Source organism: Choloepus didactylus, chromosome 17 (assembly GCF_015220235.1).
Source record: "Choloepus didactylus isolate mChoDid1 chromosome 17, mChoDid1.pri, whole genome shotgun sequence".
Taxonomy (NCBI): domain Eukaryota; kingdom Metazoa; phylum Chordata; class Mammalia; order Pilosa; family Megalonychidae; genus Choloepus; species Choloepus didactylus.
This window is the reverse complement of record NC_051323.1, coordinates 47,895,825-47,912,124: the sequence shown is the minus strand read 5'-3', so window position 1 is coordinate 47,912,124 and position 16,300 is coordinate 47,895,825. Positions and strand designations below refer to the sequence as shown.

At 36.5% G+C, this 16,300-nt stretch overlaps 1 protein-coding gene and 1 pseudogene across 3 annotated transcripts in view; one reads left to right on the top strand and one right to left on the bottom strand.

The window, feature by feature from the left end:
• The window catches only part of PPM1B (protein phosphatase, Mg2+/Mn2+ dependent 1B), a 140,678-nt gene that overhangs the window by 17,908 nt on the left and 106,470 nt on the right, over positions 1 to 16,300 (top strand). The gene's annotated exons all lie outside the window — the stretch shown is intronic.
• Positions 7,832 to 8,664, bottom strand: LOC119512103 (annotated as a pseudogene).

Below are 16,300 nucleotides of genomic sequence, written 5' to 3'. Positions count from 1 at the left end.
AAATAGTTCAAGGTACTTGATGTATGCAAACTACTTTCACATGCTTAGAAAATAGATGGCTAGGTAGAATGATACAGCAAATGTGGCAAAATCTTAGAAGTTGGTGAATATGGGTATCTGTATGGGGATTATGTTGGAGTTGTCTGTGTGGGTTTTGTATTATTTTTGCAACTGTCTTGTTTGAAATTGTTTCAAATAAAAAGCTTATTAGAAGAAAAGAAGTTCAGAAGGTGAGTCAGAGAAAAAAAGTTCTCTACCTTAGACATGAAGGAAGCTGGGCCATTAGGTATTTCTGTCAGTTTGACCTTGGACTAATGAGTTCCTGGAAGGGAGGGCACATGGGAAGGTGGAGCAATGGGAGGAGGGTAAACAAAACTTTTGGCAAGTCTGGTTTAAATAACTTGGAATATGCCTGTAAAATATGTGTTTCATTTGTGTTTGAAAAAGCCCCCTTTGCTGTTTCTATTCTTATGTTGGTGTAGCTGAAAGTTAAGTGGTAGACCAGTAGTGTTGTGGCTACTACTTTTAAGTTCTCTGTTTGAAATCCCTGCAGACAATGGTTGATGGAGCCAGTCTGTCTTTTAGTTTGTGTTCAAATTGGTCTCTATATTTATCTTTGTTTCCCTCAGTTCCATAATTGTGTTGTATTATTTGAAGTTGTGCCTTTATTTTTTAAGTATTATAAATTTCTGCATGCAGCTGTTCTATTGCTTTTAGATATGAAGCAGGTGTTGAGTTTATGCTTTCTGTTCTGTAGCTTTCCTAGTTTGGTAAAGATATATCTTCCTGAGTTTACATAAACATTTGCACACTTAACATGAGCATGAGGTGTCTTTGATCTTTTTGTTGTTATAACCTTTTACTTGCATTTGAGTCACTGATCCAGAGTCTTATAAGAATTGATTGCTGTGGTGTTTTGAGTTTTTTTTCCCCCAAGGCAAATGACTTTTTTCAGTGTCCCATTATAAAAATGAGCATTAGTTCTATTCATTACCTAGGATGCCTCATTTGTTGCACCCAAATGAGCCTCCAGTTTATTAGTTTTTATTTTTGTAACTATTTATTTTTGTAACTATTTTGTAACTATTTTTGTAACTATCACTTTATCAAAATGCTGTTGTGCAGAAGAACTTGTACTTTTAGAATATATTGAGTTTAGTACAGTAATTTGGACCAGACTCATTAGGCTGTTTAACATTTGCCAATTTTTGAATGCCCATATTTTAGATTTAAAAAAGCAAAACTAAAAACAACCTTATTTGTGTTTCTTAAATTCTTACATCTGGTTTTGTTTATATAATTTAAACTTTTAAAGCTTGGGTGGTTTGTTGGTCCTAAACTTAAACTTAGTTTTATTTCTTTTCTATTTGACTGCTTCGGAGTGTTTTGAATAAAAAATGAAAGTGAAATGATAAACTTTAGCTAAATATGTGATTGTTTTCAGTTATACCCCTGTTTTCAGTTATACTTAGTTTTTAAGTTGAGGTTTTTAAGGATTAGTGATGATTTAGATTGCGTTACTGATCTCACCCTATATCTTGGGTCTTTTCCTCTGATGAGTTTGTATTTTAATTTTAGTTCAGTTTATTTGCTCTTCTCATGTGCTTTTGTTCTTGTTGGAGCAGTTGTAGGTTTACCGAAGCATCATGCAGAAAGCATAGTTCCCATATGCTTCCTTCTCACACATACAGTTTTCTCTATTATTAACAGCTTTCATTAACATGTTACTTTTGTTACAGTTCATGAAACTATTATAATAATGATGCTATTAACTTTAGCTCACTGTTTATGGTTCTTTGGGTTTGTGTGTGTGTGTATGTGTGTGTGTGGTAACATATACAGCCTATTTTTCCCTTTTCAAATACATGATTGAGTGGTGTTAATTACATATACAAAGTTGTGCCTTCATCCCTATCATTCATTTCCAAAACTTTTCCATCACCCCAAACAGAAACTCCATACCAATTAAACATAAACTCCTTTCCCCTCCTTTACTTGGCTCCTAGTAACCCGTATTATAGTTCTGACATTATGAATATGTATATTCTGCTTATTTCATGCAAGTGGGATCCTATGTCTTTTTGTGTCTGGCTTATTTCACTCAAGCCAATGTTTTCAAGATTCATCCTTGTTGTAGCATGCATCAGAACTTCATTCCTTTTTATGGCCAAATAATACTCCATTGTATGTATATTTCACGTTTTGTTTATCCATTCATCTGTTGATGGAACTTGGGTTTCTTCCACCTTTTGGCAATTGTGAATAAAGCTGCTTTGAGCGTCAGTGTGCAAATGTCTGTTTGAATCCCTGCTTTCAGTTCTTTTGGGTATATACCTTTAAGTGGGATTGCCAGGTCATTATGGTAATTCTGTACTCAACTTTCTGAGAAATCGTCAAAATGTTTTCCACAGTGACTGCACCATTTTACATTCTTACCAACAATGTACTGAGTGTTCCTGTTTCTCCACTGAAACGTTTGTAATTTTCCATTTTTTAAATAGTAGCCATTCTAGTGCATGTGGTTTGATTTGCATTTCCATGATGGCTAATGTCTCTGAGCATCTTTTCATATGCTATTGGCCATTTGTATATCTTCTTTGGAGAAATATCTGTTCAGGTCTTTTCCCCATTTTTAGTTGAGTTGGATGTTTTTTTGTTGTTGAGTCGTGGAAGTACTTTATATATGCTGAATATTAAACCCTTATCAGAGGTATGGTTTCCAAATATTTTCTCCCATTCTTTAGGTTGTCTTTTCATTTTCTTGTTGAAGTCTTTTGATGCACAAAAGTTTTAAATTTTGATGAAGTCCCATTTATTTTTCCTTTTGCTGCCCGTGTTTTTGGTGTAAAGTCTAATAAATACCGCCTAACACAATCCTGTGCTTTTGTTTGGTGTTGTCTTTTCTGCTTGTCTTTACTTACTTGGTTTTTATTTAAGTACAGAGTGGTCACCAAGTCATAGATGGATATACAATAAATGTTTTAGTGATATATTACAGAATATGTTAAAATAATACTTGTTTTCAGACTTTTTGACCTCCTTATGGAATGGAATTCATGTAGGTGGGTCTTTTTTGTTTTGTTTGGATTTAGATTGCAGAGCCAAATTATGGAATATATAGGAATAGAGATGCATAGAATTATAGAGAATTAGCTAGAATAACATTGACCCTTAATGTAAAAAAAATTTTTTTTTTATTTTGAAATAATATCAAAATTACGGGAAAGTTGTAAAAATAATAAATAATACATAGAACTCCAGCATACCTCACACTCAGATAACCAGATTTACCAACTGTTAGCATTTTTTTCACATTTGTTTTTCTTTCATCCATCCATCCATCCATTTTCTAAACATTTGAGAGTAGGTTGCATGCATCATGCTCCTCTATTAGCACTTCCATATAATTTCCTTAGAACAAGGACACTCACTTATGTAACCAACTTAAGTGTAGATATCGAGTTAAAGACATTTAACATTGATATAAAGCATATAGTCCATATTCCATTTTTTTTTTTTCATATGTCTTAGTCATGCCCATTTGGGCATTTTGTCCACTCTGTGACCCTGCATTTTTAAGAGGACTGAAAATGATTTTAAGAGGACTGAAGTTTTAAGAGGACTGAAAATGATGTAACCAAGGTAAAGGTAAAAAATAATGGTGCTGTTTAATCAGTTGTCAGATATTTTGGCTAAAAAAAGTTTAGGAGGTGCTAGATAGTTCATTTTTCTGGTTTATGGGTATACTCGAAAGATGATCAGAAGGGTCGACTAAATGGAAATGATATTAAAAGAGTATGTTTTTAGGCCTTAAGTGTTTTAGTTCAGAGTAATGCCTTGATATTAATAAAATTCTTCTCAATTAAAAATGAATGAAACTGTTCTGTATCCACAGATCTAGGTGAGAATTACTGTTTCACAAAATGTGCCTGAGATGACATCTCAAAAGATTTAAACGTTTCTGAATATTGCCAGTTTGTGCTTTTGGGTAATGCTGTAGGATGCATAACACTGTATATGTTTATATTTTAAGTGTAAGTAGCTTTTATAACTGGACTAGGTTATGTTTCTGGAAACAGCTACAAAAGTAGCTTGGGAGTATTGACTCTAAAGCTATACTATTTGGATTTGAGTTTCTTCACCACCGCTCCATAGTTAGGATAATAAAACAAATTGCTTAATGTTACCAAACTGAAGTTTCCTCATTTATAAAGTAAGAATGATGACACTATATTTCATAAGGTTGTTGGATTATTAACTACTATCACTACTCTTACTACTGTTATACTGCTACTAAACGGATACATGGTATGCTGAAAGAGTACTTAAATTAGGGAGCCGAAGCCCCTGCTTGAAGTTCCAACTCAACCTTCTTTTCATGATTCTGTGATTTGTGAGTTCCTTATTCTTTCTAGGATTCAGTAGCCTTAATTTATAATATGACGGTTTTACATGATTTAAGGCAGAGGGTGTAGACAGTGTGGTATCTTGAGATCCTTTGACTTTAAAAGCAAGAGTTCTGTTCTGAGATTCTCATTTTCTACCAGAGTATAAGCCACATGAGGGCAATAACTGTGTTAGTTTTGAATGCTGATTTATCTATGTACCTATATTGTGCTCTATAAATATTTGCTGAAGGAATTTTTTTCCATGGGAACATTCTCTTTGAGGGTGAGGAGAGGAGTAGGGAGGTTATGGGGGGAGGATTTCATTCCTTGTCAAGGACTTGATGCTTAACTTGTTAAAGGAATGAACTGCAAACTTCCTGCTGTTCATTTTTATTTACTCACTGTGCCAGTTTGAATGTATTATGTCCCCCAGAAAAAGCCATATTCTTTGATGCAATCTTGTGGGGCAGACAGAATAATGGGGATTAAGTTGGAACGTTTGAATTAGGTTGTTTGCATGGAGATGTGCCCCACCCAGCTGTGGGTGGTGACTCTGGTGGGATACTCCCATGGAGGTATGGCCCCACCCATTGAGGGTGGGCCTTGATCAGTGGAGCCATATAAACGTGCTGACTCAGAGATGGAACGGAGTGCAGCTGTGAGTGATATTTTGAAGAAGAGCAAGCTTGCTAGAGAGGAATGTCCTGGGAGAAAGCCATTTTGAAACCAGAACTTTGGAGCAGACGCCAGCCACGTGCCTTCCCAGCTAACAGAGGTTTTCCGGACGCCATTTGCCATCCTCCAGTGAAGGTACCTGATTACTGATGTGTTACCTTGGACACTTTATGGCCTTAAGACTGTAACTGTATAGCCAAATAAACCCCCTTTTTATAAAAGCCAGTCCATCTCTGGTGTTTTGCATTCTGCAGCATTAGCAAACTAGAACACTCACTATAGATTGTCTACCAGTAATAGGCACTTTGGGGAACAAAGATTATTTGATTCTGCCATCTGGGAGTTGGGGGAGGGAGTAAAACAGCTATATGAAAAATTCTATAAGTTAAAAAGTAAAGTTGCTATAAAGGAAATACAGGTATATATTATATATTTAACTTTCTAAAATGTATAAAAATGAATCAAATGACAGTATAGTTAATCAGTAGTTATCTTGTAATTTTTGCTTTGTTCCAAGTTTTAGAAATTAGATGACTGAAATGAAAAACATCAGGGTCATGAACTTTAGGAGGGAGGGTTTCTTTTTGGTAGATTTTGATATGTAACATTGAGAATTTTGGGGGTGGATGGGCATTAGGTCTACTTGAATGTTTTTGCAGGGGAGTGATGAATAAAGTGTAATTAACTAAGTTAAAAATCACCTCACATTGTTTTTTTTTTAGTACTAAAGAGGCACACACACACACACAAACTTTTAATCCCACTGAACATTAGTACACTGCCTATTTTTGCCAAATTTGTTTCGTGTTTACAAATGAACCTTTTAAAAATAAATTACAGACATCATGTCACTTCACCCCTAAATACTTGTTATGAATCTCCATAAAAATGACATTTATCTCTATATCTACAGTGTTTCCTTGGCCAAGTAAATTAACTAATTTCCTAATATCTAATCCTCAGTGCATTCTCAGATTTCCTCAGTTGGGTCATAAGGTCTTTATATAGTCTTCTTACTCCAAACCAGGGTCCAGTGAAGGATCATCTATTACATTGTATTTGTTGTTATGTCTCAGTTCTCTTTTTTTGGGGGTCATAAGGTATACATATGTTTAGCTTTAATAAACAGGCCCAAAAGTTTTCAAAAGTGCTTATAACAATTTATATTCTCTTTGGAAGGATATGAACATCGTGGTGACTCCACACCCTCACTGAAACATGGTACTCTCTATTTTTCATTTTAGCTATTGTGGATGTGTAGAGGCATTGCATTGTGATTTTAATTTCCCTGTTACTGAAGGTGAGAACTTTTTCATATTTTATTGGACATTTGGATATCCTCTTTTGCAAAATATTCACCTTTTTTGCCCTTTTTTAAAATTGAATTTTCAGCTTTTTTGGGGGTTCTTTATATGTTTTCAGATGCAAGTCCTTTTTTATTTAAAAAAAAAAACAAAATTCAGTTTTATTGAGATATATTCATATACCATACAGTCATCCATGGTGTACTAGCAACTGTTCACACTACCATCATATAATTTTGCATTCATCATCCCAACATATCTTTGTACATTTTCCCTACACCAGAAAGAAGAACAATAAGAATAAAAAATAAAAGTAAAAAAGAACACCCAAATCATCCCCCTCATCCCACCCCTCTCCCCATTTAGTTCTTGTCCCTATTTTCCACTCATTCATCCATACACTGTGCTATCCACAAGGTTTTCACAATCACACTGTCATCCCTTATAAGCTACAGTCGTCTTCAGTCAGAGCCACCTGGTTGGAGTTTGACAGTTTCAGGTGTTTACCTCTAGCTATTCCAACACACCCAAACCTAAAAAGGGTTATTTATATAGTGCATAAGAGTGCCCACCAGAGTGCCAGAGTGACCTCTCGACTCCATTTGAAATCTCTCAGCCATTTATAAGGGTTTGAGACAAAGACATTCCTAAGGGTAAGAGATCATAGATAGGGGAACGGGGTCCTGTGACGTGGGGGTGATGGAAGAAGGAGAGGAGAATTATAGGATGGGGCTTTGTAGAGTGATATCATGTGGGAGCCAGGAAGCAGGTAGACTAGATTTACATAGCGGGAGGTCTGGGGTACATTTACATCTTGCTCTTTTGTGAGACCAAGGGTTTCTCACCTCATGCTTACTTCCCCTTTCAATTTTTAAAGTTACATTTTAAGGTTAATTTACAGTTTTTTCTTTACTGGCTTACAAAGATGATAGGTTAAACATTAGCTGCCCAGGTCACACAGACTGCTGTGTGATGACAAGTTCAGCAGGCCTGTTTTCCTCAGGCCACACCCTCATAGATTCCATTTCTTTCCTTTCTCTCTCACTAACCTGACATTTGTACATATATGATTTCCATATATGTATCTCTCTCTAAATAACATATGGGATTTTCTTTTTTAAACAAGTAAGATTCTTTATTCAAAGTACATTTCTCTGGTGCAAAGAAATGTTTCTTTAAAACATTTCAAGTGCCCTTTATTCCCTTCTTGCAAAATAATTCAGTTTTACAAGTAGCAAAACTAAAAGCTTATTTCTTTTTATACATTTACTTTTTTTTTTAGGAAAACAGTCCAGTGCTGCTGTAAACTGACTTTAATCATTATCAAGCCTAACTGTGTCTCTTGGTGAGATAACTATAAATTTGAATATGAGGCAAGGAGTTTTAAATCATAAAGTTTCTTTATGCACTGGTAGCTGACAAAAGTCTGATGTAGGATAGTTGTCTACCACTTAACTTTTTCATTTAAGATGATCTGAATTTCCCAAATATAATTATAAGATCCAGTTCCAAGGGCTTGCCCCCAAACTCCCAGACATTCAAAATGTTGTTGGGTAAACCACCACATTTGGTAACTTCTTGATCCTTTAAATTTGTATCTCCTGCAAATATAACTGTAGCTGACTCTGGAGCCTCTGGAATTTTCTTTAAAACCACTTTTAACTGATTGGTTCATTCCTTAGAATGCCCTTTGTTGCTCTCCAAATAGGAAGTCATAAGGCAAAGTTCATTTCCCGACACACTCACATGCACACACAAAGGTTTCTCATTATTTTGGTACTTGGAAAAGGAATAATCTCCTGGCTTTTTAACTTCACTCTTGATTTTTTTCAACATTATGGCTGTGAAATACCCTTCTTTATTACTGTAATAATCTCATAACTTCTTGCTCTCTTCTTTAGGTAGTTGTAGTATGGAGGAATAACATCATGTAGAAATATCATGTGTAGGCTGTATAAAGTTAAATAAGAACGCACCCCTCCAGCCTTCTCTTGCAGGTTGTTTAGATCCAATCCATCAATATTCCAGGTAATTAAAGAGAACGTACTGCCATCTTCTTGGTGAATATTTTGAGTTGAGCTGATTTTAAAATGAGCGGAATCAGTTGTATCTTCATTGCTTAGGTCAACAGAAGTCTCAGGCTCAGCGGGGGTCTGAGAACGACTTTTCGAGGTGCTCTCATCCACTCACGGGTCCAAAAAGGAGTTCAGTGCTCTCTGAAAAGCAAAGCCACTGGGTGGGTTTGTGTGTTCCACCAACAAAGGTGATGAGCAGGAAATAAGAGAAAGCGAAACCATACTTCTTCCATCTCCCAGTCCTTCTCTGCCAGGTAGCACTGAACACAGTCATGTTGCACCTCTCAACCGTGGCAAAGGCAGACTCCACACACAAGAGTCACCGTTTCTTCACCCTGGGCTCTTCCTTATCTAGTGCTGCTTGGGGCCTGGGGTCCATATGGTATTGTTTTAAGTGACTGTAATATCACCTGTTGGATGTCTTTTTATATAATTTTCTTTTTGCGCTTAACATTTTTTTTGCAAAGTTCTTGTTGATACGTGTAGCTGTATTCATTCTTTTCACAACCGTATAAGTAGTCCATCATATGGCTTTAACACAGTTGGTCTAGACTTCTGGGTGGGCATTTGAATTAGTTTTATAATTACAGGCAATTGTGCTAACTATAATTTTGCAAGTCTTACTGTATATATGTACAAAAGTTTCTCTAGGGTACATAGCTAGGCATGAAATTGCTGAATTTTAGGCTTTTCCCAGCCTACAATCTACTTAGATAATTTTACAACTCCCTCCAAAGTGGCAGTACTGATTTATTCTCCCACCAGTAGTATATAAAAGTTCCTATTGCTCTGTATCAGTGTTGTGTAATATAAATATAATGCAGGCCTTTTATGTATTTGAAATTTTCTAGTAGCCATATTATAAAAAACCAAACAGGTGAAATTAATTTTAATAATATATTTTATTTAACCCAGTATATCTAAAATATTGCAATATGTAATCAGTAAAAATTAATGAGATATTTTACATTCTTTTTTCCATATTAAATCTTAGAAATCTGGTGTGTAGTTTATACTTACAACACATCTCAAAATGGACTTGCCACATTTCAAGTGCTTAATAGCCACGTGTGGCTAGTGGCTACCATGTGGGATAGCATGACTCTTTATCCTTGTTTCCATTTGGTATTGTTTTTTGCCAGTCAGATGAGGAAGAAATGGTATTTCAGTTGTGAGTTTAATTTTGCATTTTCCTATTAATATTTCATGTTTATTGTTTGTATATTGCTTTTCTTATTTTTTGCCCTTTGAATTTCTCCTTTTGTGTATTTGCCTCTATTGTTTGCCCTGTCTTCTGTTTTCCTGTCTTTTTTTTCTTAATGACAAAATGAATTCTGTATTATAGGCATAAATATTGATTTACTTTGCCATTAGAATGGTGGTGTTTCTTTTTGTCAATGGTGTTTAAGAGTTTTTAGATGGATAGAGTTTTGAGTTTTTAGTTTTACATTAATTAATATGGTATGTCTATAAAATGATGACACTAATAAAATACTTTAACCTAGAGGTTGTTTTAAAATAATCCCAATTATATTTGGATTGAAGTGAATGCTTGGAAGTATCAGTAGTATTTAAATGGTAATAAGGAGCGTGGGGTTGATTGCTTATTCTTCTGGTAAACGATCCTTTTTATGTGTTTCATTTCCTCCTTACATTCATCCCTTTGCTCAGCATAGTCTTGCTCTTTCTTTCTACAGTTCCAAGGCCAAGGGCCTCTAGGGAGAGCTAGGCTAAGTGGATTCTGGCTTAGAGCTGGAGATGTTCTCAAAAAGGACTCTAGGACCAGACTAACGGGGAGAGTTGGAAATTCTTTATGTGGAGCACCAGGAAACAAACCAAGTGATATAAATTCCTAAATATGTCCTCTCTCTGCTGTAAGTAGGTATAATTGGCTATGTGCTTTTGAATCACCAAAAGAAAAATTGCTGGAAATCAAGGACTCCTTGTACTTATTACATATTACAGTATATGATGAATTTTATCAATTTAAAATTTTTGGGAACGTTACCACTGACTGGTATATCCTTTCTTGAACCAGGTGTCTTTTTAAATTTAACGTCTATTTTATTTAGTACCTGCGAGGTGTTAAGGTCAAGAGTGAGGGTAGGAGGAGATAAGGAGGGCAACAATGTTAAAAGGAATGTGGGTGATAGTATAGGTGGTGAAAGGGTGGGACAAAGAGTTGGAAATGGCATCAAGGAGGAGGTATTATTTCCCAGGCATCTTGAAGAATTTGGTTCATTGAATAAGAGAAAGTCGGAAAAAGTGACTCTGAGATGGGAATGAGCATATTTTTGCTTGAGCTATGTAGGACCTAGGCAGGTTAGAGAGTAAATTTAAACTGGATGTTTTTTATTTAATGTTCTTTGGGGAGTGGGAAGCCACTTACACCTTTTTGGGGCAGTTAAGGTATGTTTTAGGGAAACCAAGCTGGTGATAATTTGCAAAGTGGGTTGGAGGAAGAAGAGACTGAAGTTAGGGAGATGGACGGTGATAATGCTCATCATTAGGTTGGTAGGGGATGTGCAGTCTGAGAAGAGGAGTATAAGATATTTAAAAGGAAGATTTGATGGAAATAGTGACTTCAGGATTGAATATATATCAAAGAAGATTTTTGGTTACTGGTCTAGTTACTGGAAGAGGGATGCTGCTTTTTTTTTTTTTTTTTTTTTTGTTATTAAATTCAGTTTTATTGAAATACATTCACACACCATACAATCATCCATGGTATACAATCCACTGTCCACAGTATGATAACATAGTTATGCGTTCATCACCACAATCTATCTTTGAATATTTTCCTTACTTCAGAAAGAACCAGAGCAAGAATAAAAAATAAAAGTGAAAAAAGAACACCCAAATCATCCCCTTCACCCCCCCATTTGTCCTTTAGTTTTTATCCCCATTTTTCTGCTCATCCATACACTAGATAAAGGGGATGTGATCCACAAGGTCTTCACAATCATGCTGTCACCCCCTGTAATCTACATTATTATATAATTGTCTTCAGGAGTCCAGACTGCTGGGTTGGAGTTTGGTAGTTTCAGGTATTTACTTCTAGCTATTCCAATACATTAAAACCTAAGAGGTGTTATCTATATAGTGCATAAGAATGTCCACCACAGTGACCTCTCGACTCCATTTGAAATCTCTCAGCCACTGAAACTATTTTGTCTCATTTTGCATCCCCCTTTTGGTCAAGAAGATACTCTCAGTCCCACGATGCCGGGTCCACATTCATCCCTGGGAGTCATACTCTGCGTTGCCAGGGAGATTTACACCCCTGGGAGTTGGGTCCCATGTAGGGGGGAGGGCAGCGAGTTCACCTGTTGAGATGGCTCAGAGAGAGAGAGAGGGCCACGTCTGAGCAACAAAGAGGTACTCGGGGAGACTCTTAGGCACAATTATATGCAAGTTTAGCCTCTCCTTTGCAGTAACGAGCTTCATAAGGGCAAGTCCCATGATTGAGGGCTCAGCACAAGGGATGCTGTTTTTAATAAAAATAGGCAGATTGGAATATGAAGGTGGTTGAATACAGAGATAAAATTGTGGATATGTTATAGTTGAAGAGAGATATACAAGAGCCCAAGCTTAATGCTTAAAATCTAGACTGAAGTTCATCTGTGAAGTCAGTTTAGAAGTGATAGCTTGAAGCAATTTGAGGTTAGATCAGAAGGCAGATACAGTGTTTGTCAGATACTATGTTATGGGTTGAAGACTAATCACTGTTTTGGGAATCCCCATATCCCTTGAATTTAGGAGACTGAAGGAAAAAAGTATAAACACGAATGGTTGTATTTTGAAAGTCAGCATGGTGTAAAGGGTTCCAGGAAGATAGGAGTTAATAGAGTGAAGTACCATATAGTACTTGATCTTGAAGAGGCTCCCTTTTTAGTAACAGATTGAAAGTGGGTTAATTCTTCCAAGGCAGGGCATCAGTGTTTGAGTTGTGTGCCAGGAATAGTGATAATTTTTGTACTGAAGTGGCCATATATTATATCAGGAGAAACATTCTCTATATGAAATATTCTAGACATCTTGGATATGCTACGATCATATTCCAGGATAATGTAAATTCACTTTTGTGAGGATTGGGACTGTGATTATGTAGTATGGTTTTATTCTGATCAACTTCACTAACTGCTCATATGCATAGCACTAAAATGATCAGACAATCAAATTTACGGATTTCCTCTAAAAGCCTCATGAAACCTTTGGTGTCTGATTCCTTTCTTACCTTGCTTTTTGTAATCTGGAGCTGTTTATTTAGGTGCAGAGGAGAGGACAGAACAACTAGAAACTAAACCATGTAGCCCTGGACTTAATTTATCTCACTGCTGATTGAAAAACTCTTGGGGTTAGGAAGAACAATTATTTTGTTTGGGGGCTTCTTTGCTGTAGGAGCTGCTTTGCCCTTTCAATATGTTTGAAAGCAATTTCTGTAGTAAAATGATTAAGCATAAAATCATGTCAAAGTCCAAGGTAGCTCTAGCCCTTGTTTCATCTTCCAGGTAGTCACATACAAATAAGTATGAACTCCTTTTGATTTCAGCCACTTTTGCTGTAGAAATTTATGTCAGTCAAGGGAAAAAAAATTTCCTTTCCCTATTTTTTTTTTAAATTCAGTTTTATTGAGATATATTCACATACCATACCATCATCCATGGTGTACCATCAACTCTTCACAGTACCATCTTATAGTTGTGCATTAATCACCCCAATCTATTTCTGAACATTTTCCTTACACCAGAAGGAATGAGAATCAGAATAAAAAATAAAAATAAAAAAGAACACCCAAATCACCCCCCCCCATTCCACCCTATTTTTCATTGAGGTTTTGTCCCTGTTTTTCTCATCCATCCATACACTGGATAAAGGGAGTGTGATCCACAAGGTTTTCACAATCACACTGTCACCCCTTGTAAGCTACATTGTTATACAATCATCTTCAAGAGTCAGGGCTACTGGGTTACAGTTTAATAGTTTCAGGTATTTAATTCTAGCTATTCCAATATAGTAAAACCTAAAAAGTGTTCTCTATATAGTGCTTAAGAGTGTCCACCAGAGTGACCTCTCGACTCCATTTGAAATCTCTCAGCCACTGAAGCTTTATTTTGTTTCATTTCGCATCTCCCTTTTGGTCAAGAAGATTTTCTCAATGTCACAGTGCCGAGTCCAGATTCATCCCCGAGAGTCATATCCTGTGTTGCCAGGGAGATTTACACCCCTGGGAGTCAGGTCCCATGTAGTGGGGAGGGCAGTGAGATCAAAAAGGTGGCTTAGTTAGGGCCACATCTGAGCAACAGAGAGGCACTCAGAGGGAGACTCTTAGGCACAATTATAAGCAGGTTTAGCCTCTCTTTGCAGCAACAAGCTTCATAGGGGCCAGCCCTAAGAGGGCTCAGCACATCAAGCCGTCAGTCCCCAATGTTTGTGAGAAATCAGCAACGATCAAGATGAGGAAGTCGAACACCCCTGCATTCTCCCCCAGCTCTTCAGGGGAGCCCCTGAATATATATTTTTATTCTCCACCCAAATTGCTTGTTGCTATTTCATTCTAATCTATACAGACCAACCATAGCTCACTTCCTATTCAAAGTTCCATGTAATTGTAGCGTTTGAGCAAACTGACTGTAGAAGTTATATTTAGAAAATATAGATCCTACACCAAATAAACATCTCTTCCCTTGGTCTCACATGGAAGTTGACGTTTGAACACAGTCAGTTTCAGCTCTTACCCTTTGGCCTGATTTTCTCTAGTCTTAACCAGATCTGCTTTATTCATATCTCTAATTGAAGTCTGGGCTCTATTTTAGCTTTTTTTTTTTTTTCTGACAGTTACTGTATGTGTTAATACTGATATTGATATCTGCCGAGCTCTAGCTCTGAGTTTCAGGTGTCACACAGATACCCAATGTTCCAGAGACCAGTCAGGTTATACATTAAAGGATCAACGTCTCAGAGTTTGGAGATAGCCATTACAATTCAGGAACAGATTTGACTGCTGTAAGAGCTTACAAAATCTAGGGACCATTACAATAATCATTTCCCTGTTTGACTGTGCTCTAAGATTTAATTCTGAGTTTACACATTGTAGTTAGTCCATATTGGTGAGGCATTATAGTGTTTGCCTTGGTTTCTGGTGTACTTCACTCAGCATGCTGTCTACAGGATCCATTCATCTCGTTGCATGTCTCACAGTTTCACTCCTAGTAGTTGCTCAGTATTCCATTGTATGCATGCAGCACAGTTCACCATTCTGTTCCTCAGTCAGTATACCCTTAGGCCACCTCCCCCCATTGTAAATCATGAATACTGCCTCCATAAATGCCAGTGTGCAAATGTCCATTCATGTCTCTGCTCTCGGATCTTCCAAATACCCCGTAATGAGGTTGTAGGACCTTATGGCCCCACGTACTTAGCTTCGTGTGGAGCTACCACAGTGACCTCCAGAAAGGCTGTATCACTCTGCCTCCTCATCAACAGTAAATAGGCACATCCCTCTCTCCATGTTTTCTCCAGCACTTTTACCTCTATTTATATTTTTTCCTACAGTCTTTTAGAGATATATTCACATAACATACAACCATCCACAGTGTACAATCAGTTGTTCATGGCATCATCACATAGTTGTACATTTGTCACCACAGTCAGCACTTGAACATATTGATTATTATGAAAAAGTGTTTTTTTTTTTTTTTTTTTTTGTGAATAATAAAAAATAAAAATAAAAATGCCATACAATACAATATAATAGTAAGGACAAAAAACAATACCACTACCAAGAATCCCATATCCCTCCCTTATATCCCCTTCTCATACACATTTAACTTTGGTATATTGCCTTTGTTATATTTAATGGAAGTATATTGGAATGTTACTGTTGACCATAGACTCCAGTTTGTTTTGATTATGTTTTTTCCCCAAATACCATCCCTTTTCCAACACTCTGCATAGTTGACATTGATTTGTTCTCCCACATGTGAGGACATTTTTATACTTGTACATTTAGCAACAGTTATTGACCACTCCAGTTTTTGCCACGTTATACAGTCCCAGTCTTCATCATCGGTTTTTACTTCTGGTGTCACACATTCCCCTATCCCACCTCTTTCAGCTTTACTCACAGACATCTTTGTTCCATGTACTTACAATATTGTGCTACCATTACACAGTATCTTTCCCTATCTTTTAATAGATAGGTGCTAGTAGATAATGATAAGTTCTTTACACAGGTCAAAATTATTTTCTTTAGGCTTTGCCTCAGTTTTTTTCCAAATCTGTTATTAGGCTTCAAAGTTTAAAAAAAAGCTATGGAAGCAGTAAAAAGGAACATACTGAAGATGAAAGCAACAATATTGATGGATCCCAGCAACATGCTAAATGAAAAAAGCTAGACTTGAGGGAGTACGGACTCTGATTTCATTTACATGGAATTCTAGAAAAGGCAGAACTACTCTAGCAGAAAGTAGATCAGTGGTTGCGTAAGTCTGGAGGTACAGGGAGATTAACTTCAAAGGGGCATGAGGGAACTATTGTGAGTAATGGAAATATTCTATATTTTGATTGTGGTGATGGTCACACAAATGTATACATTTGTCAGAACCAATCAAACTATACGTGTGTGTGTGTGTATAATATGGATTAGTTTTATAATATGTTAAAAAACAAAAAAGCTAGGGAGTCTTCAGCAACGGGGAAAAGTTGGACAAAAAATAGGACTTTATGGATTGAGCTCACACCTAATATGTGAGTTCCAATACCAACATTGGTGGGGGCTCCGGTTTGCTAATGCTGCCATTTTGCAAAATACCAGAAATGAATTGGCTTTTATAAAGGGGGTTTATTTGGTTGCAAA